This window comes from Pteropus alecto, unplaced genomic scaffold (genome assembly GCF_000325575.1).
Source record: "Pteropus alecto unplaced genomic scaffold, ASM32557v1 scaffold8, whole genome shotgun sequence".
Lineage (NCBI taxonomy): Eukaryota > Metazoa > Chordata > Mammalia > Chiroptera > Pteropodidae > Pteropus > Pteropus alecto.
This window is the reverse complement of record NW_006494609.1, coordinates 8,441,948-8,463,545: the sequence shown is the minus strand read 5'-3', so window position 1 is coordinate 8,463,545 and position 21,598 is coordinate 8,441,948. Positions and strand designations below refer to the sequence as shown.

At 37.1% G+C, this 21,598-nt stretch overlaps 1 pseudogene; it reads left to right on the top strand.

Annotated features, from left to right (window-relative positions):
* Positions 1–4,076: 4,076 nt before the first annotated feature.
* LOC112473878 lies at positions 4,077–4,194 on the top strand (annotated as a pseudogene).
* Positions 4,195–21,598: the final 17,404 nt, after the last annotated feature.

Sequence of the window (21,598 nt, the reverse complement as noted above, 5' to 3'; positions counted from 1 at the left end):
GATATATATAGGAGTTAGCTAACACAAGAAAGCTTGAAGTTAGAAAGAATATTTCAGAATAAAAAATAATAATAAAAGAAACCTCTGGGTGGATCTTATTGATGTGGAAGATAGCATGAAATCTTTGTTAAAGAAGATTCATAGCTTACAGGAATATAAAGTTTGAGGTTTGGAGTATAAATTCATCTATCTTGGGTTTGAGAGATATATCTATAAAGTTTTTTAAGCCTCTTCTTAGCTAGGAAAAAAATTACAGTACCACAGTAGCTTTATATGTAACTTACTCTCAGAGAATTGCTAAGGAAAATACATAGTTTCGATTAGCAAATTAAGCTGACTTATTTGCGTTATTAAAAATAGGCTCATTTCTTTTGATCATTTGCTGCATAAACAACTTAAGAAACTAAAAGTTATAAAAATTCAAGGCCCTACTATCAACTTATTTTTATTTCTATAATTCAGGTAAGGCAAATATAGACATCAAAGTTAATATGACTAAAGCTGTTGATAGGACAGAAGTTACTCAGAGTTGGGGCAAGAAAAATAGAACTGTCGTTTTCTGAGTAAATATTCAAGAATGAGAGTGTCTCAGCTCTGCTATGATTATCAAGAGCAATAGTACAAAGTCAGTAAGAGGTGAACACTTATTACCTGCTGATTTATTTTTGGCTTGGTGTTTTCAGGTTTTATTTGCTCTGCATATCTTATTAATGACAAATGCTCTACAGATTGAACCTGATTCTAGCTGCATCGGGTTTGACAAAATATGGATATATCCATGTTTTCTTCTCTCTTTCCTTCAAATGTTGAAGATCCAAAAAGCTCGTCAGCTGAAACAGTATTTACAATAGATGCCAAAGAATTTACCAATAATTTTCTATACAAACACTATCTGAACTCTCAAAAGAAAATAGGAAGCTTGACTATGACTCAAATGAAAATAACATGACCTACGATTGTGTTGTTTAGTAGTAAACCTCGAGAAAGAATGACCTTAACAAAACAGTTTATCATTACTGAAAAAAAAGTTATACTGAACAATGTCATCCTAAGTCATAAAAGCCAACATCTACCAGAATCGATAAGGAATAGTGATTACACATATTCAAATGGAATAAAATACCAATGCCTTCTGGCATACTTAATGCTCTTTTTCTATCTATTAGTATAAATGTACCATGTATGTGTTTGAGGTATGGGTCCAGTCTGATAGTAGGCATTGCTTACTAACGACGTTGAGAAACATCTGGAGGCTATATGAGAGGAGAACACATGTGTCTGTATTTTTGTAGGAGGCATGAACAGGCTGTCAAGGAAAACATTCATTTCAAGAAAAGGCAAAGCTGGCAGGAAAGGGAAAAAAGCAGAATTAAGGAGAGAATATTATCCTTTACCCAAATTTGTGCTATAGAGTAGTCTCCATGGACTGATCCTTCCAACCCTAAAGAGAGAAAACTGTGAGCAATACAATCCGAAGGATCCATGTCTACTTGCAAAATGTCAGGAGATGAGGCAGCCAAGGTGCTGCCAGCACACCAGGACTCTAGTACGGGGTACGACCCAAAGGAAGGAGGTGCTGTCACATCAGCACACCAGATACTTCGCAGAGCTGCCATGGAATTACGGCATGCTTCAGACCAGCACCAGGCACCACCAGCTCAGAGGGCAGCTGAGATAGGAAGGGGCCTCCCACAGCCTAGCAGGGATCGAAGGCTCAGCCCAGGGAAGTAAGGACGCTAAAAACCATCACATCATCACTGAGAAGGCTTTTTTATGAGCCCACAAGTAATATGTCCCGGTGACTTCCAGAAATAATGGGACAATTTCTCAGAGAGCTGAAGCCTCAGTAAAATAGATGTTGACGACAATTATTCTTTATTAAACAATGAAGACATGTACTAGACATTGTGAATTACTTTTCTTGTATTCACTCAATCCCCATACCACCGCCGTAAGGTAGGTCTGGTGAGAACCACCATAGCATGGGGGAATATGCTTACACTCAGCAACTGCAACCCTACTTCTACTTTCAGGCTTTTGTGACCTGAGGAAACAGAGATGTAATAAACTTTTGGCTAATAAGGGTTCCAAAAGCTGTCTTCAACACATTGGACTATTTCATGAGTAACTTGGCATTTTCCTAGTACCAGCTCATGCACAATAGATAAATATACTCAGCTGTGCAGCACCAGAGATGGGTTTTTGTAACTCTGGAGTCCATTTTGTCTGGGAAGAGCTCGGAACACCTTCACAGGTGTCCTCCATGCCCTGCCTACTTCCTGGTCCATAGTACTGAACTGCCTTGCCTGTCATACTGCTTCCTTATTGATGCTAAAATCCTACCCAATACAGTGTTTTGTTTGACTGAGGTCTGAACCCACTCATAGAGTTATAAAAAAATAAAATTATATAAAGAATAAAAATAATCCAAAAGCTCAAAGTAAGTAAACAGCTAAATTTCAAACAATGCTATGTCAATTTTCTGAAACATAGGATTACTACTAAAAAAGCCAATTAGAGAATTTGCAAATATAAGTATAAAATGACTATACCTATTTTCAGCTTCATTTATGATTTTTAGTATCCTAACATTTGTGTATCAGTTCACAGTACATCATATGTTTTTACACTAATTATCTCATAGAACTCTTGGAATATTTCCAGAAAATTAGGGTGTGTGCTTGTTAATAAGGCAGTATAATAGAATGCAGCCAGAAAGTCTGAGTTGAAAACCTAATTTTACCACTTATTGTCTGTGCAATCTTGGCCAAGTAACTTAATCTCCTTGGGACTCAGTTTCTTCATCCATAAAATGGGATGACAAGAGATCTACCTCTAGTGTCTGGAGAATAAATAGATAAAATAATATATATGAAGCACCTGGCACATAATAAACAACTTACTCCACACTGGGCACAATTCTAAGTGCTCTACATGTATTAATTAATTTAGTCCTCACAGCAAAGTAAATACTAGTATCCATGTTTTACAGATTAGAAAACTAAGGCACAGCAAGGTTTAGAAACTGTCCAAGGGCAAATATTCTCTCTGCATGTTAGATCTTTTATTCTTTTCCTTCTTACTAGAACTATTCTCTTGTTTACAGATAAAGAAACCAAGCTTATAAAAATAAACTGCTCATATTACTTCATTAGAAAATGGTAGAGCTGAAATTTACATCCATTTTCTTTACCCTATTCATGTGATGAACAAAAGAAATCATAGAATTATGTGAACTAAGAGACACAGCTAGTAATTGAGAGTCAAGACTTGAATCCAGATAATTTTCATGCTGCCTAAAAGGTAAACGGAGCTACAACAACTTTAAAATAAGAGAAGGGATAAATATTCAGGCAACTAGAGGTTAGGACAAGTTTGGAGGTAGGGTGGTCCTGAGGGTGAGGAGGAGTATGGGAAATTTTTATCCCAGGCTTCATGGGGCCAAGTTACCTGAAAGTGACTATTGCACATGACCCATGTTACTTTAAGCTCTTGAATTACTGTGTTGTGACCTGTTAAAGCACCAAATAAGATGAAAACTACAGCTCACAATGCCTAGAGCAGGAGTTCGTAAACATTTTATGCAATGGATCCCTTTGTCATTCTGGCAGGAGAATAATATTTTTAAATGCATGGAATGCAATGATTACAAAGAAAAGCAAAAAAGTTAACAAATTTTTAAAAAGAAAAAATTTGTGATATAATACATGCGTCTTATATATCGTGCACTAAAAAATAAGATCCTGCTGGAGTAACTACCACGATTTCAAAAATATCTTTGAGATATATACAACAATCATGTCAAGAAATACTTATAGCTCCTCTTGGTGACAAAGGATCGCAGATACTGCTAAAATTACTGAGGTTTCTGGCTTACACTCAGTTGAAGAAAATGCTAAATATCACCTAGAAGTTAGTGAAAATAAAAATGTAATTGTTTCCCATTCAAATTAACTAAATCCCCTGATTCTTTGATAAACACTGCAGATTCATGGAAGCCCTGGAGAGGAAGAGGAAGATGGGAACACCCAGTGGAGGAACAGCGAGGAGGGGTTTCCCTTCTTGAAACACACCCAGTCTACGGCCATGCTAACCTGAACAAGCCCAATCTGTCTGATCTCGGAAGCCAAGCAGGGTTAGGCCTGGTTAGTACTTGGGTGGGAGACTACCTAGGAAGACCAGGTCCTGTAGGCATAAAAAATTTTTTAAAAAGAAAAAAGGAAACACACCCACTGTCCCTGTGTTGCTTCACTAGCCTACTAGATACACAGCTGGGTAAAAAGTGGTGAACAGTGGTTCCCACACTCATGAAATTCAAGTTGAGTGTGTGTGTGTCTGTGTGTGTATAGTGTGTGTGTTGGGTAGAAACTAGAAGATATTAAAAATGGATTACATAAGTATTAGGTGGGACTTTGACATTTAGTAATTTCTTATGACAAATTTTGCCACTCGAGAGCATCTGTTTGTTATTACATGTAATATTATATAAATAATGCTGATATTCAAGTAGTCCCTAAATTAATTTAGCAGAAAAATTGATAAAGAGTTCCCTCAAATGGATTTTCATTTCTTCTTATCTTTTAATTCTCCATGCAACTTACAGTATAATAAGTATAATTAAAAAATAAAAACATTAAAATGCATTTCTTTCAAGAACCTTAAAGGTAGAAGAAAAGGCAGAAGTGTTCAGAAAATGAGATACCAATGTTAAATCAGTACATTTCACATACATTTTTGAATTACCAAAACAGATCTATTCGCCTATAAATACAGAAGGATCTAAAGATGAATATGAACTACTTTTGTGTTAGTTGTGATTCAAGGAATGCTAAGCCCTCCTCCTTCAGAGTAATTGAGAGAGGAGTTAACACAGAATATAGACTGGGAATCAGAAATCTGAGTCCTGAACGCTAAGCCGTTCATCTAGACAACCAGCAAATCTATGGAGGCTGCACAAAACACTGATTTCAAGTGTTCGAAGCCTTGACATTGTTAGAAATTAATAGTGATTATAATAACTAGAAATATATTGATTAATTATCATTGTAAAAACTGGTGGAAAATTAAGTTATAAAATGACTTTACTAAATCAAAGAGAAATGAGCAATGTCTAAAAGGTATTGTGAAATTGTGTTTTCATTAAACTGATGGAGAATCCAGCCAACCAATAAGAGATTATCCCAAAACTATTATCTGAGGTCATTCCTATACAAAGAAGGTTGTAGAGCTTCTGTGACATACAACCTTCTAAGAACTGCAATTTATTACCCCTAATGGACTCCGTATTAAAGAGTTTTGACTGACAAAACAATAGGCCTTTCCACCAAAGTCCAAAGCTAAATAACTAAGTGGTCTACTGGTATTCAAAATTACCTAAGAGTTGCCAAATTTATTTCTCTTATTCCAAGTCTGCTATGTGACAAGCCTTATGTCAAGTGCTAGGACTACGCTGTTGAACAAAATAGACATCATTCCACACTTCTTGGAGCTAAGGTTTCGGGCAATTAATCACTGTACCATGTGATGCGTGTTATGATGGGCAAGGTTCAATTACCTGTGAGAGCCCAAAGAATAGACACTTAACCTATTATAGGGTGTCCGGGAGATATAAAGGACACCTGAGAACTGGTAAGACATGGCGGGGAGGAGGGTGGATGAAGAAAGAGTATTCCTGGGAGAGGAAATCTATTTGTGAGACTATGTGGGATCGGAGAGAGCGTGGTGCTTTCAAAAACCTGAAAGAAGTTAGGAATGGCTGGAATGTAGAATGAGGAAAAGGAAAACGAACAAGGTGAGTCTGGAAGAGCACACAGCGGCCACACCACAGATTACCTTGTAGGCCACTGTTAGGGTTAAATTGTGTACCCTCAAAAGACACTGGTCTCAATCCCAGTGCCTGTGAACGTGACCTTATTTAGAAATAGGGTCTTGCAGATGTAATCCACTTAGGACAAGAGCATTCTCAATCAGGGTAGATCCTAATCCAACATGATTGGTTTTCTTACGAGAAGAGGTGAATGTCATGCGAAGACACCAAGACACACAGAGGCAGGTCTGCCATGTGAAGCCAGAGGCACGGAGACTGCAGCCGTGCTGCCACAAGCCAAGGAAAGCCTGTAGCTATCAGAAACTAGAAGAAGCAAGGATTCTCCCCAAGAGCCTTTGAAGGAAGCATGGCCTACATGACACCTTGACTTCAGACTTCTAGCCTCGGGAAATGTGAACAAATACACTGCTTTTGCTTCAAGCCGTCCAAGTTTGTGGTCATTTATTATAGCCACCCTAAAAAACCAATACCTTAAGAGCTTTTACTCTATTTCTTAGAGCTGAGGAACGCCACTGGCAAGATTTGATTAGGGGAGGAATATTTTAAGGATGACTCTGACTACACTGGAAAATAAAGACTGGCAGGAAAGCAAGACTAGTTGAAGAGAAACTGGAGGCTGTAGCAGTAAGACTAGAAGTTATGCAGCCCAGAATCAGACCCAATTCTATCCCATCAGAGTTGTTCTAGCAAAAATACTATGGCTTCTGCTGCTTGGCGGCAATTCTGCAGCTTAAACGAAGATGCACCAAAGTGGAAGGCAATGCCCTAAGACGTGCCACCATGCTAACCCAAAGACTGTCTGCAGAGATTATTCCCTAATGCTGCTCTTTTGGGGGAAAAAAAATATATCTATTAGCAATAAAGTTGTGAAAATAAATCTTAGCTTCCACTTTGTTGTGACAGTATTGTAATGTTAGCATTTTTCAAGCCCAAGAATGGAATTCAAGAGATGCTGAGTAGCCACACATAATAAGTGCCCACGATGTTCAGTAAATGGAATTATCAAATCACTAGCTCTTAAACCATAAATCTGGGAATCATATTTAATTTCTCCCTTCTCTTATCTTCATATCTGATTAATCTTAAAATTATGTTGATTTTACAAAGCCTCTAAGCAGATATTTTTGTCTTCTCTGCTCCCCTATTCCAATATAATTGGGTATTACTCCTGGGTGCATAACTTCTGAGACTGGTTTTCTTGCAAGCCTGATAGTCTGCGAGCTACCTAAGACCTTTAAACTATCCTCTCGTTAAACCAGTCAAAGAAGATTCTAATGTTTACAACCAAGGTATCTGACTTCCATACCAAGAGATAAAAACTGGAAAAAGATCAGATTTGGAGTAAAAGAATGGTCAGATAATAAGTTATCACAACAGGTCATTTCCATAAACAGAACTTGTACTTCCCTGGATTACAAGTAATGGGCCCAGGAAATACAATCTCTTCACAGCATTTTAACACAACCACAATGAAAACATTATTTAGCCCATTTTCTTATCCCAATTAGCCTCTGGTGATAAGTTTATCACGAAACAAATGCACGAAATGTGTAGTATTTTGTGTGCTTCTTTGCATGTATGAACTAATAAGGGTGAGACTGCAATTTACAGGCATGAAGATAACCAAAAAATTACCTTAACATGTCATCAGAATTCCCAACGGGAAGGGTCCTGTCATTGTTTCATAAAGTTATTTTTCTAGTCAAGTCATTTGGGATGGAAAGTGAGTCCCTGAGGATGTTAGTTAACAACAACAACAACAACAACAAACGATTGTTATACTGATCTGCGTTCAAAATGAACAAGAATTAGCTATGTCCTAATTACAGAGCATGAGAGAGAGAGAAGCTAAAGAAGGGAGGAGAAGACTGAGGGAGGAAAGATCAAAGAGAAAGAAGAAAACTTTGGGAAAGCTGGAGTCTACATTGGTAGATATGGCTATAAGATATTTTTTAAATGATCGATGTCTAATATTCAATTTTTAATTTGTTTACATGGCTACCCTATAACTTTGTCAGCATCTCTAATTCTAACAAAGTCTACTACACACGCAAAGCTTTGGGTGAGTTTGTTTTTATGGTAATCAAAAAAGTGACTAATGTTCAAAAATGTAACCGAAAATGAGTCCACATATTCTGAAGAATGAAATATACTTTACGGCCTCAAGATTTTGTCTTATAATCACTTAGTTTCGATACCAATGGTATCGAAATCAGGGTACCATTTGAATTAACATGCTTAACTAAATTTACTGGTGAGTAATTACATTAAACAAATTCATCTTAAAGATATGTAAATTTTTTTTATTGCTTTTCTTTGAAAGAGGTAGTTACTTTGATGGTGTGTTAACAAAGCCTCAGAAATTATACTGTGTGTTCATGCAGGTATATATGTATGATAATTATAGAATTGTTCTGATCTCATATTTGGATTTTTTGCAAATATGTCTGCTTTAACAATCATAAATAATAAAATAAAATCTTAATTTAATAAAAAAAATTTTAAGTGGATGAGTGTCCACTTGATATAATAGAGAACATAGACAGCATCTATGCAATGATCGATATAAATAATTCTGGTCCCTGCTTACTTACCAGATGGCACACTCCTTTCCTTCACCTGCCTCAGCTGCAGTAGCCCGCACTTCTCTCTGCTTTTTGAATAGCCTGAACCATGTCTTACCTCAGAATTTATATATTTTCATCATCTACCAAGAACATCCTTTTCTCTGTTCTCCAAGTGGATACTCATCAGATTCTTGCTTAAATGTTTCCTCCTTAAGAAAACTTTTAGAACAGTTTTTCCCTAATATACTCATACAGGACAGTGTACATTTTCTTTTGTAGTACTTTCCTTATAGGGTCATTTTTTAGGTTTAAAGGAAATAGCTCTAGAAATTTCCTTCTACAAGACAGGCACTCAAAATTTTGTAACAACTGTTATTAACATCATCATAATCAAAACTTATCTCACTTTTGATGTTGGTTTTATTTCTCTTAAGGAGAAACAATCCAGCTGGCATGCACACATCACTCAACATGCTACCTCCTTTGATTCACAAATCTGCTCAACCTCTAGCAAGTTTTGAGGGTCAACAACTGGGATATGAGAAATGCAGTGTTGAAAGGATGTGGGCATTGAAAGACTGTCTTTATTCAGACAAAATATCAAACGTATCCAAGATCGGTCAGTCTAATTCACCATGGTGTTTCTACAAAATTCTTGGATAACAGCAATTTGGAAAAATAAAAAAACATCCGTTTAGGACTGCGGTCCAGCACTTTTTGGAAATTTAGAAGGGTCTAATCTTGAATGATATATGCTGAACTTAGCAAAATCAGGAAGAAAAGGGCACATTCACTCTGACAAAACCATCACTAACAAAAGTAACAATAAACTTTCAGATTTAGTAAATTCTTTCCCAGGATAGTTATGTTAAAGTTGTCTTAAAAAGGGAGTTCCAATGCCAATTATTTTTTTCTACTGCCAATTATTTACCATAAATAAAACACATTCTGATATAATGGTATATTCATATTGTTTCACAAGATATAAGGGAAAAAGAACTGCCATTCCATTTTGCTTTGCGGTGTTTTGTAACTGGCAAGTGGTAAATGTTAAAATGCAACTGTTGTTCCCAATTAAAATAAGAATGTAACGCTCTCTGAAACCAATTTGGCAGTTCTATAAATGTGCTTCTAAAAGTTTCTCTTCTCTAAGACACAAAACAATGAAAAGAGACTTGGTTGATGATAAGTCTCTATCATACAGGAAAGCTCAAAAGAAAACAATAAAAGGTTTTTCTGACCACTCTTTCAATCAGTCTCATAGAAGAAACATTTTTCATCATCTAGTCAATTAAACAGATTCTAAACATAAGGCATAGAGAAAGGGTGTGGAGAGAGAAAACATATTCCAGATTGCCCGCTTAAGAGTCTCAAGCAACCATCACACATGCTGCCCATGCACTAAGTAAAAGATAAAAGAACATGTACTTCTTTGAAGATCGTAAATTATACTCACTTTTGTTGGACAATATTGAAGGTAATGATAATTTTGTAAAGAAAATATTGTCCAGCATCAATCACTGAGTAAAACACTCAACTCCTACCACCACCACCACCCTTCACAACCTTCAGGAAAAGAGCCTTCACTTACATAGGAGGGATGAAAAAAGTCTTAAAGTGTCTCCTGGCCTCACCCCAACCCACCACAATACCATCTCTCGTGCTGACCTTCCATTATTCAGGGACACCCTAATTTCCCGAACCTAATTTCCTAAACCTAGAGACCTGTGCTCTCTCTAAAGCAGTGGTGAAACTGTCCCTTATCCAGGAATAGTGTTACTTGCTCTGGGTACATTGCTGGAGCTTCCCTTGCAATCATTGTTTGTCACAAACTGTCATTATTGCACAGCTTGCTTCCAAAATCCAGGGCTGATGAGAATGAAGAGTTGGCTTGATTTGGTAGAATTATCTCTGTGACTAATTCTGGAAGAGTTAGGCAATCCTATAAAAACATTCAGTTCTACGAGGAAAAAGATCATATTGTTTGTTTAACATGATACAGACAGGAGTTTCCATACTTTTGTTGACATAGATCCCCTTGGCCCAAAGCTTTTGGTTTGTTCATTTGTTTGTTTAATTGCAAACATTTTTATTTGTAATTGTTTTTTATTCTGCTAAAAATATATATAACAAAATTTGTCATTCTAATGATTTTTAAATGTACAATTCGGTGACATTAATACCATTTACCATGTTATTAATATCCACGACCAGTGGTATAATCATCACAATCCACTTCCAATCTTTTTATCACCCAGGTAAACACCCCGGGTGTACCCATTAAACAATAACTCCTTATTTTGCCTCCCTCTCAGCCCCTGGTAACCGCTAATCTACTTTCTGCCTCTATGAATTTCCCTGTTCTGTATATTTTGTATAACTGGAATAACACATTTGTTTTTTCTCACTTAGCATAATGTTTTCGAGGTTAATCTACGTTGTAGCACATGTCAGAATTCCATTCCTTATTATGTCTGAATAGTATTCCACTGTATGTATAGACCATGTTTGGTTTACACACTTATCTGTTGACGGACACTCAGTCATTTGGGAATTATTGTGAATAATGCTGCAACGAAAGTTGGCATACAAGTATCTGTTTGAATCCTTGTTTTCGATTCTTTAGGGGATATACTTAGAAGCAGAATTGATAGGTCATATAGTAATTCTATGTTGTATTTTTTGTGGGACCACCAAACTGTTTTCCACAATTGCTGCATCATTTGTCATTCTCTTTGTTTGTTTTTCCCTGAAACTGAATGGATAAAACACATGAAGGGAGAGTGATTCTGGTGGCAGCTTCTCGAATTAGCCTCTGAGGAAACATCTGGAAAGTTCTGGCTTCTTGAAACACCTTTAAAAACTCTCCAATCTGTACGTCATCAAATGATAAAAGGGAGATCAGAGAGACTGACCAAATTCCCATAGGTAACACAGCTAACGGATGTTCACTGAGGATATCGAAACTCAGATTTCTGAATACAAGTTAGGTTATATTTCCTGCTGGTTGCGCCTGGCTAAATTGAGCATGTTTTTCTTTAATATTTTACTTTTTTGCCTTTCCGAACAAAAACAGTTAAAGATGTTTAAGTGAATATTACAAAATCATCCCTATATATGCCCTAGGGTGAAGGAAAGGGAATTTGATGAAGAAGCTTGGTGTAATTACCTGCATTTGAACATGTGTTGACAAAAACTTAATTACTCAGATATACAAAACGACTTTCTCATTTCCTTTTATAATTTCAGAAAATGTACCAACAGAAATTTGCACGATCATATTAAAGGAGAAGAAAGGGTAGCTTTGCACTCACAAATTAAAGCCAACATTCTTTTCCATGTCATCACTTGTGTCGTTCAGCATGTTTTAAGTTCATGAGGCAGAACAGTGAGGTCGCTACAGGTCCTGACTGTAGGACCTAAGACAAAAAAATACCCCAATTTTGATTCAAAGCCTTGTAACCAGGCAGACAACATGTCTGCTTATTTGATTTATTCTATCTGTGGCATCTACAGAGGTGGAGACTCTAAAATTATCCACATTGTGATTACCACTAACTTCACAGCATTTCTAGCCCAGGCTTTATGATCTCTTCAATCAAGAAGACTATGATGATGAGCCCCAATGTGTCAGCACTTAACAAAACCAGGTTTGGTTCTCTCATAACACTGTTCAACACAGAGAATAACTGGGTAGTGTCTGGGCCATGCAGTTATTTAGTGATCCAAGCTCCTTCCAACTAGTGGCTCTGCCATTCCATTCTCTACTAGCTTTTTGCATTTGGCTAACTGATGAGAGAATAGAGCATGGGGAATAGTGTATTAGTTTTCTAGGGTCACAGGAACAAAAGCCACACATTTGCTGGCTGTAAACAATACAATCTTATTCTTCCACAGTTTTGGAGGTTTAAAGTTCAAAATCAAAGTGTTGGCAGGGCCACGTTTCCTTTGAAGCCTCTAGAGTGGAATTCTTCCTTGTCTCATCCAGCTTCTGAACGCCCAGGCATTCCTTGACTAGCAGATGCAACACTTCAATATCTGCCTCCTCAGTCACAGGGTGCTTTTTGTGTCTCTGTGCTTTCACATGGTCTCTTAGTCTGTTCTGGCTGCTATAACAAAATGCCATGGAGTGGGTGGCTTAAAAGGGGCAGAAATGTATTGCTTTCAGTTCTGGTGTCTGGATGTTCAAGGTTAGGATGCCATCATGGTCAGGTTCCAGCAAGGCCCCTCTTCAAAGTTGCAAGCTGCCAACTGCTCATTGTATTCTCACATGGTGGATGGGGCAAGGGAGATTTCTGAGCCTCTTTTATAAGGGCACTAATCTCATTCATGAGGGCTTTTATTGCCAAAATCACCTCAAAAGGTCCCACCGTCTAATACCATCATCTTGGGGGTTAACATATGAATTTGGGGGGAACAGAAATATTTAGACCACAGCACATGGCATTCTCTTCTTATAAGGACACCACTTGTATTAGATTAGGGGCCCACCTTACTGCATTATGACTTCATCCTAATTAATTATAACTGCAGTGATTCTATTTCCAAATAAAGTCATATCCTGATGTACTGGGAGCTAGTACTTCAACAAGGGGGAGAGGGGATACAATTCAACCCATAGCAATGGAGAATTTTTAATGGGCCAGGCCTGGAAGTAGTGTATTTTATCCCCACAGCCATTTCATTGGCTAGAACTTAGTCATATGGCCCCTGTGTCAACCAGGATGTGTTGTCTGAGAATAATCTAGCTACAGGGTCTACTGAATACATAAAATTGACTGTGCCACAAACAGTAACTGTGCAACCCAAGTGATTCAATTCTCAACCCTCCAGTGGTGAGAAACATTAAAAACATGACTTATTTCACCAAATATACATATATTTATTTAAAGAAAACTACATTTTTATCCATGAAAATGAAGGTATTCTATATTCTTAGTTATAATAAGATCAGGGTAAAATATTAGAAAAGAGAGTTAAAGAATATAAGGTAGAGAACATGGTATGATTTCAGTCTCATATACTTCTTTATTCAATTTGGATTGGAGAAATAAAATACATTATAGGTTTCTGTTTGTTTCTTTTTTACTTTTGAATTTACTTTCTTAATTCACTGTTTTGTTACTACATTAAATCAAAAGGGAGACTTCTGAATTTATGGATGAACCTTTAAGAAACTGGCTTTGAATATTTTATTTCTGATTTCAGGATGTGGTTAAGTGAAACAAGATGAAAATTTGGTACACACCAGGCACTATCTATAGCCAAGTGTGATTCAGTTAATTAAGTGTGGCTGACTCTTGGCTTTCTTCCCAATATTCCAAGCTTAGAGAAACAAATTTTGATGGAGTAAAAATATGTCTACCCCTGGGAGATGAATCACAAATATTGGGAAGAAATCCACTAGTTAACCACACTTAGTCAATCATGGCAAATCTTTTCACATTAGCCAGTAATTGGTTTAAGTATGTCCCATGATCCAGTTCTGGAAAACAAAACGTAAGGAAAACTTCCCAAAAGGAGCCTCTGGGAAAGATTTTTCTTTGATGATGAGAGAAGTATGCTTGTTTGTTTGCTTTCATTCCTACTTTCTGTTTAGAGTGCTGTCACATGGAGACCTGATGCTTGGACTGCAGCCATCACCTCACAACTAAGAAAGGGGTCGTGATTCATACACTAAGAATGGTAGAGTGGCAAAATTGTAGAATTACATTTCGAGTCACCAGAACAAATCTGGGACTGCCTACCTCCAGAATTCTTGTTAAGTAAAAAGTAAACATCCATATGGCTTGTTTTAATTCGGTGATCTGTCCCTTGAGGTCAAATGCATCCTGGCTGATACAGTAAATATATGCCCAGGGACCCACCTGTCTTCCATGGTCTCCATCAGCTAAATGCAAGAGTTCTTCAACCTGCATGCTCAGCTCCTCTCCTTAAATGGTCTACCCTGACGAGAGAAAGAAATTACATCTGGTTCAACCACATTTATAGACTAGCATGGAAAGACTGTTAAATTCATGGGTATCCATATAACAGACGTGATTTCCGATTACTCCTCTTGTCTCTAAGTCTCATTGTTTCTCTGTTAGATAAAACGTGGGCTTAGAAGCTTTCCCCACTGGCTGTGTCAGCTTCATTCCGGATTTGGAGTTGGCCACGCTCTAACCTGAGACTGCTGAGTTTCTGATAGCCAGTTTAGTCCTCCCTAGAGCATTCCCCTGCTCACGAATCTTGTCTCCTCCACCCACAGCTAGAGACCTGCTCTGACTAAAACAGAGATCTCAAATCTTAAATGCCATAATTCAATGTACTTATTCCTGCGGCTGTCCTGTTGCACTGCTTACTGGAGTGAATCTCCAGTATTGCTTTCTGCCAGAACAGTATCAAAATTTGCCACGCCCTTTGTAGAGTTTTATCCGTTGGCCCTTGCTGGTTTCAGCCTGGCCACTGGATTCGTGTTTCCAGCTCTCCTGTGCTTCTTGCAACTCTTCTTCTCACTGCTGGTCCATGTTGCTGAGGCCCCTGGATACTTCCTTCCCAAAATGACAACAGCTAGAGAAAGCAATGAAATATAATACAAAGAGCACACAACTGAGAGTCAGACAATCTAAAATGCAGCTGTGGTTCTGTCCCACACTGTCTGTGTGACCATGGGCAAATCACTTACCCTCTCTGTGTCCTGGCTTTTTCATCTTTAAAATGAAGGCGTTGAACTAAATGAACTCTAAGACCTTCTCCTGCTCTAAAACTTCAAAATGAAAAGCAAAGCTTTAAATTGGGCTTGACCACAGTCATTTATTTTCACAGTGGGAGCCTTTAGAAAGTTTTTGCCTTTTGCTTGAAGTTTCTTCCATTTTTCTGATCTACTTTTCCTTCTGGATAATTCTGATTCTCCTCCCAAAGGTCACTCTCTATTTCTATGATAATCTCCTAAAATGTTGTGTTCTATGAACTATCTAGGCTTCTTACCAAAACAAGCTGTAACAGTTCTAGTCCTCAAGCATTCTCTTTTCATTTCTCTTTGGAAAGAAACATGATGAAAAACTTGAATATTAGTTAAGAGTGAGCTTTCCCATTATACCATCAGTCTAAGAGCAACTCAGCAGAAAACCAAAGAGAAGATAACTCCAGGGACCTGAATGAGTAGCAGTGAGTGTCACAAAAGATTAATTGCTTTTGGGAAGGTTTTCCCGATTAGTCCATCCCATTGTGATTCTTTGTCAATTTGTTACATTCTAATCTGTACCAAACTAACAACCTAGCATTTGCATTTTCCTCTGGCTTTTTCTATATACTTTATATAGCTACATATAAAACTGCTTCAAAATCTTTGTGGAATGAAGCAGATAATAGATACATGCATTAAAATTATCCAGCCAATAGGATACTGACTTTAGCATTCACAACATAAAAAATATATATTCCAAAATAATGTAGATCTAAATGTTCTTCTCTGTAAAGGCATCGGGTGGGAAGAGGTGGGCGGGGACAGGAGGTGGCTAAGTCTAAGGTTTTGCAGTGCTAATGAGTCTCTGGGACTCACACTGAGAAGGCTGCTGCTGCAGCTGCCTTTGAGAGGCACCCACAGAACTCTCTCCTGAGAATACATGTGCAGGAGGGGAAGGGGGTTCAGCTTCAACAAGTCCAAGGTCCAGTACACAGTAAGTTCCCATGGCTCGAGTTTGTGAAGAGGGTAGGATAAGAGTAAGAAATAGGAAGCGTGGGTTTTAATCATTCTACTTCATAGCTCAGTCCTTTCTCTCCCTCTGTCAAACTCCGACCAATAGCAACTTGTTTAATAAATATGCATTAATGCTTAATCTATATAAGGCAATGCATTATGTCCTATGAGGAATGTAACATCACAGAGATGTGGTCCTTGACCTTAGGAGGTGGTTTAAGACACCAGACATGCTTAAGAAAGACACATAGTCACACAGGCAGCTCATGCCAAGGGTTAAACAAGCGATGAGGCTGTGGATGATGGTTTCGTCTAATTTGATCTACCTGGGAAGAGGACTCCTTCCTACATCCCTTCTGGACCCTGACAAGAACAGAAAGTAGCTTATGAAAAGATAAGAAAAAATAATAGAGTCTCTGTTTAGATAAAAAAAAATATACAGGAAAAAAGAAATAATTTTAATGGAAGGAAATTTGTGTTTAGCTTATAGATCATTCATGCTAAGACTGGACCTAGGGTTATAGGGGCCAAGGAGATATTTCCTCATCGCCTTCACCGCAAGGACTTGGAGGAACTTGAGGTGCTTTCTCCAATTCTACCCGGGGAAATTAAGTGAAACCTAACGACTGACAGAATGAGTCAGAGGGTCTCGTGTTGGGACATAGGGCTTTAAAAGTCAGTTCCAGTTACTCTTCTTATAAAACCGTCCAACTGTTTTCCACTTTACCCAGAATAAAACTCTAAGTCCTGCAAGACCCCAACATGATCTGGGCCACCTCTCTGTTCTATCCCGTCCCTATTTTATTCTTCCCTTAGCGCTCTCAACCCCGGGGGATGCTGACCTCCATTCTGTTCATCAGACACAGCAAGCTTCCTCCTACCTAAAGACTCTGCATTTACTGCCTTCTACCTGGAGAGTCCTTCTGAATAACTCATTCTCTTGCTTTAATTTACGTTTCTGCTCAAATATCCTCTTAAAAGAGAGATTATCCCTCAACAGTCTAAAATGGTAACCATCCAGTCATTCATTCACTTTTTTGCCCTGTGTATTAGTTTTCTGATGCAGCCGTAATAAATTATTTCAAACTCGGTGCTTTAAAACAATAGACAATTATTCTCTCACAGTTCTGGAGACCAGAAATCTGAAATCACTTTCACGGAAATCACGGTATCGGCGGCGCTGTGCTCCCTCTAGAGGCGTTAGGGGAGAATCCATTCCTGGCCTCTTCCAGCTTCTGGTGGCTGCTGGCATTCCTTAGCTTGTGTGTACATCACTGCAACTTCCCTCTCTCCTAACATGACCTTCTCCCATTCTGTCTGTGAAATCTCTCTCTGCCTCTCTCTTATGACATTCATGACAGCATTTAGGGCCCACCCAGAAAATCCAGGATGATCTCTCCAAATCAAGACCCTTAATTTAATCACACCTGCAAAGATCTTTTTTCCAAATAAGGTAATATTTACCAATTCCAGGAACAAGGACTGAAATCTTTGGGGTGATTTTACAACCAACCATACTCTGCTTTATTTTTCCTAATAATATATTTCATTACCTCACATCATATTACATATCTGTTTACTGTTTATTTCTCTTACCATCCTGTCATATCCCCAACATAAATAAATATTTGTTGAATAAATGAATGCAGAGACTCCCTTATGGCCAACTAGATGGAGCAGATATGATCAAAGACTTGAATGATGAAGCAGATACTGTTGGTGCCCTTGCCCCTCAGAGCTTCCATATGCTCGAGACTCCAAACTGCCAGTGTGCACATTGCTGTACCCAAGGGATCTCTTGTCCAGAACCTCAGAAGACCCTGCTGTCCAAGCTTAGTAGACCAGAAGCTCCAGAGAGACAGAGTACACCATGAGAGTAGTACTTAATCAAGGACCATCAGGTTTCTGAGTATAAATACCGCTGGGCCCTTGGTTCTCAGATGAGATAATTCTAAGTGTGATTGGCACCATTGTCCAGAACTTCCCCACAGGATGGAACCCTAGTGACCCACTGTTGTAGCTGGCCTAATGGCATGGCATTCATTGACAACTTCCCCTTTAGTGTATTTCTTCCCCACTTCCTACAGGTGCCCCTTTCACCTCTTGAATAAACTACTAACACTCTACTCTGTGTCTCAGAGCCTGCTTCTGGGTGAACTCAAACTTAAAAGATAAAAATAAATGTTTTGTGCCAGCATTAAAACTCCTGGTCAGTGCCTGATTCCTTAATAGTAAGAATTTTCAGCAATGGATTATACCTCCCCTTTAAAGACTCTGAGTTAAATGAAGAACCTCTGTAACCATTTAGGGTGGCTCTGGTTCTGAGGACAACTGTGCCACTTATTAGAGCAAGCCAAGTTCCCCTAAACCTGGATTAAATTAGGTCTACATTTGAGATAACACAAAGGATTGGAATGTCTGTCAAATCATGGTCTCCAAGTGACGTCTGCAGAAGCATAACTTACCAAAAAAAAAAAAAAAAGGGAACTTGTTTGGTCAGGATACATTCTCCTTTTATATTCAAATTGTTACATAGCTTACATGGCATTTTCTAGGAAGCGATCCTACATGAATCAATAGATTCTAAGTTTGTTTATCATAGTCAGTCTTAGGCAGATCAGGTACCATCCTTCTCAAGAATTTCATAGATAAGGATTCTCCTGCTAGTAAATATCATGTATGGACGTGTTTACAAAAGGATTTAACCAGATAATCATTCTTTCTTCTTTGGGGCATCACTCAATACAGGAAGAAAATGGATTATAGGTCTATTGCTTAATCTTTCCTTCTTAACAAATTAATATGTCAAAATACAATATTCAATAGGTAGTATGGAATGACCATCAAAAGGTTAATAGGCACATTGATTTATTTCGAAGAGACTGCCCAGACTTTGAAAGTATCTGCTCTTAATTATCCCTTCTTTCACACTGGGCATACATATCTTTTGGCAAATGTTAGCTATTAGTGCCTAGGTTTTCTTATGCAACCTTTCGAAAAATACAAATAAATAGAGAGGCTCTGGAAAAGACATTTTGATAAGAATAATGAAGTTCGAGCCCTCAGTTAAGGTATGCTGGATAATCCATTACGTGGAGTTGTTTGAAATATAAATAGTAAAAGGATAAGAGATTATCAGAGTCTTCATCTATTTTTTAACCAAAAGATGGCAATTAATGGGAAATACGGCATGCTGTGCCTAACTCCCCTCTCTTTGGGAAGAAGGAGGAAGAAAAAAGGCTAAGAAGAAGCATAATTTGTTTTTAATTGTTTAGGCTGGCAAAGTTTTTCTGAAATAGTCAATGTTAGTACAATTTCTGAAGGTAAAAATTTCTTGTTCATTTATTTTTAAGCAGAGAGAAAAACCTGGAGGAAACAAAAATGAGAATTGAACTAAAGAATACATTATATAATTCTCTGTTTCCCCAACTGAGTGTTGTTCTTTATCACATGGATTTGGATTCCAAAGCTTGGGCTTAAAGATTCAAAAACATCTCTTCTGCTTCTAACTGTAGCCATTTTATTTTAAATAAGGCCAGGCCTAGCTACTTGCGGCTAAAATGAGGCCAGATGCATAGAATCCTCTGTTTTCTCATCTTCATTTACCTAGAATGTAGCAGGTCATAACACAAAGGCTACCAACACCATCTCAGTTAATCCAAATGGCTGACTTTCATCTCAAGGTTAAGGGCTGAATGTGCCGGATAAGGCTCCATCCATTACCCCTTTTGGAGAAAGGAGTTCTCTCCAGTTCTTTTTGAAATCTAGCATAAGAAATAAAAATGTTCTGAGTGTTAGATTGTAGTTTAAGAGAAAAGAAAAATTCATACCAGTTTTTAGTGGAACACAAATCATAAAAAGAATTATAAAAAATGGAAAGTTTATCTCCAGTATTCACAGCAGCCCCATCATGCATATTTCCCACTCCTCTCTTTCCTTCACCTTTAGGTTGCCTGAAATTTCTGTGCCTCTTACACACATCTCCAAACCAAATATGCAGGAAGGACTTGAGATGTTTATCTTAATTTAGAGTGGACTTAAGGTTTTATTTTTTTTCCCTCTCCTAAGGGTATTTGCAAGTTTAAGTTCCCTTTCAAATTATAAACTGAAAATTCCAGTCGACTCTTTTGTCATGGTGTTCTTCACAGAAAAAAAGTACAAGAAAAAAAAAAAAACAGAATATATCAAATGTAAAATGATTTCAGGCAATTTTCCACTTTACAATGAGATCAAAGTTTTGATGCCATTATCGTTATTTTTAACCAAGCTAAATATTTATGTACTAGTAATATAAATCAAATGGTTAAATGTATACCTATAAAATATAATGTCTTAATTTAATTATGTGATAATATTTAAATCACATATTTAAATATTTAAAAAATTCATCTGGTATTCCTTGAAATAATTTTAACCACAATCCTTATCTAGGTATTCATCTAACACAGCGTCTTGGCACACATCTTTACTTCCTCTAAGTTGATCCAGGTAAAATATTTGAAATGTTTGTGACATATACTAGATAATTTATCCAAAGTTAAAATACTCATTTCACATAAATCAGGACATTTAATTTTCTTCTTCCGGTGGACAATGTATTCACAATACAAACAAACAAAATACTTAAACTGACTGTATAATTTTTTAAGTGTTCTTTACACATGTGTCCTGTTTATAATATCATTCTACTCTGGCAATTATAAGACTGATCAAGAATAATTTAAATCCGAAGTCAATTTCTTTGCCTCCATTTTTACCAATTTTGTCAAGTGAATTCTACAAGTTTCCAAAACTAACTTTGATTGAATCCATTTCAGGCAAATGTGCTTACCCAACATTTTTTTTTAATTTAAAAGTAAAAGAACACGTATAATCTGAGAAACTTTATAAAAGCTCCAAAGTAAAGCAATTAACTCTTCTTTGAGAACAACCGTGTAACAGAGACAATTCTAGACCCCAGGAAAACCACTGTTAATATCTTTATGTATTTCTTCCTAATAAATTATTTTACATATTAGTTCCACATTATAAGCAACTTTGTATTCAGCCTTCTTTTTGACTACCTTAGAATTTCTCCACATCATTAAATATTCATCTTTAAATATCACTTTAATAGCTGCACGATATTCTATACTATAGATACACCATAATTTACTCAACAGTTCCTCCACTTGATGAATGTTTAAGTTATTTTCAATAGCTTATTATTATGAATAGTGTTTCAAAGAAAATCACTATGCATAAATCTTTGTCTGCATTGCTGATTATTTCATTATAGTAGATTTCTAGAAGAGGAATTACTAGGTAAAACAATATGTATAACTTTGAGGCTTTTGAAACAAATTAATACATTGCTCTAGACAGTTATACTAATTTTCTACTTTAAGCAGTGGTAGGAGAGAGCCCAATTACCATATCCTCACCAGCACTGAGCATTTTGCATTTTATTTTATTAATATGATATTGAAAAGCAATACTATTGCTTCATTTTCAAATTACAAATAAAGCTATTTATACAAATTT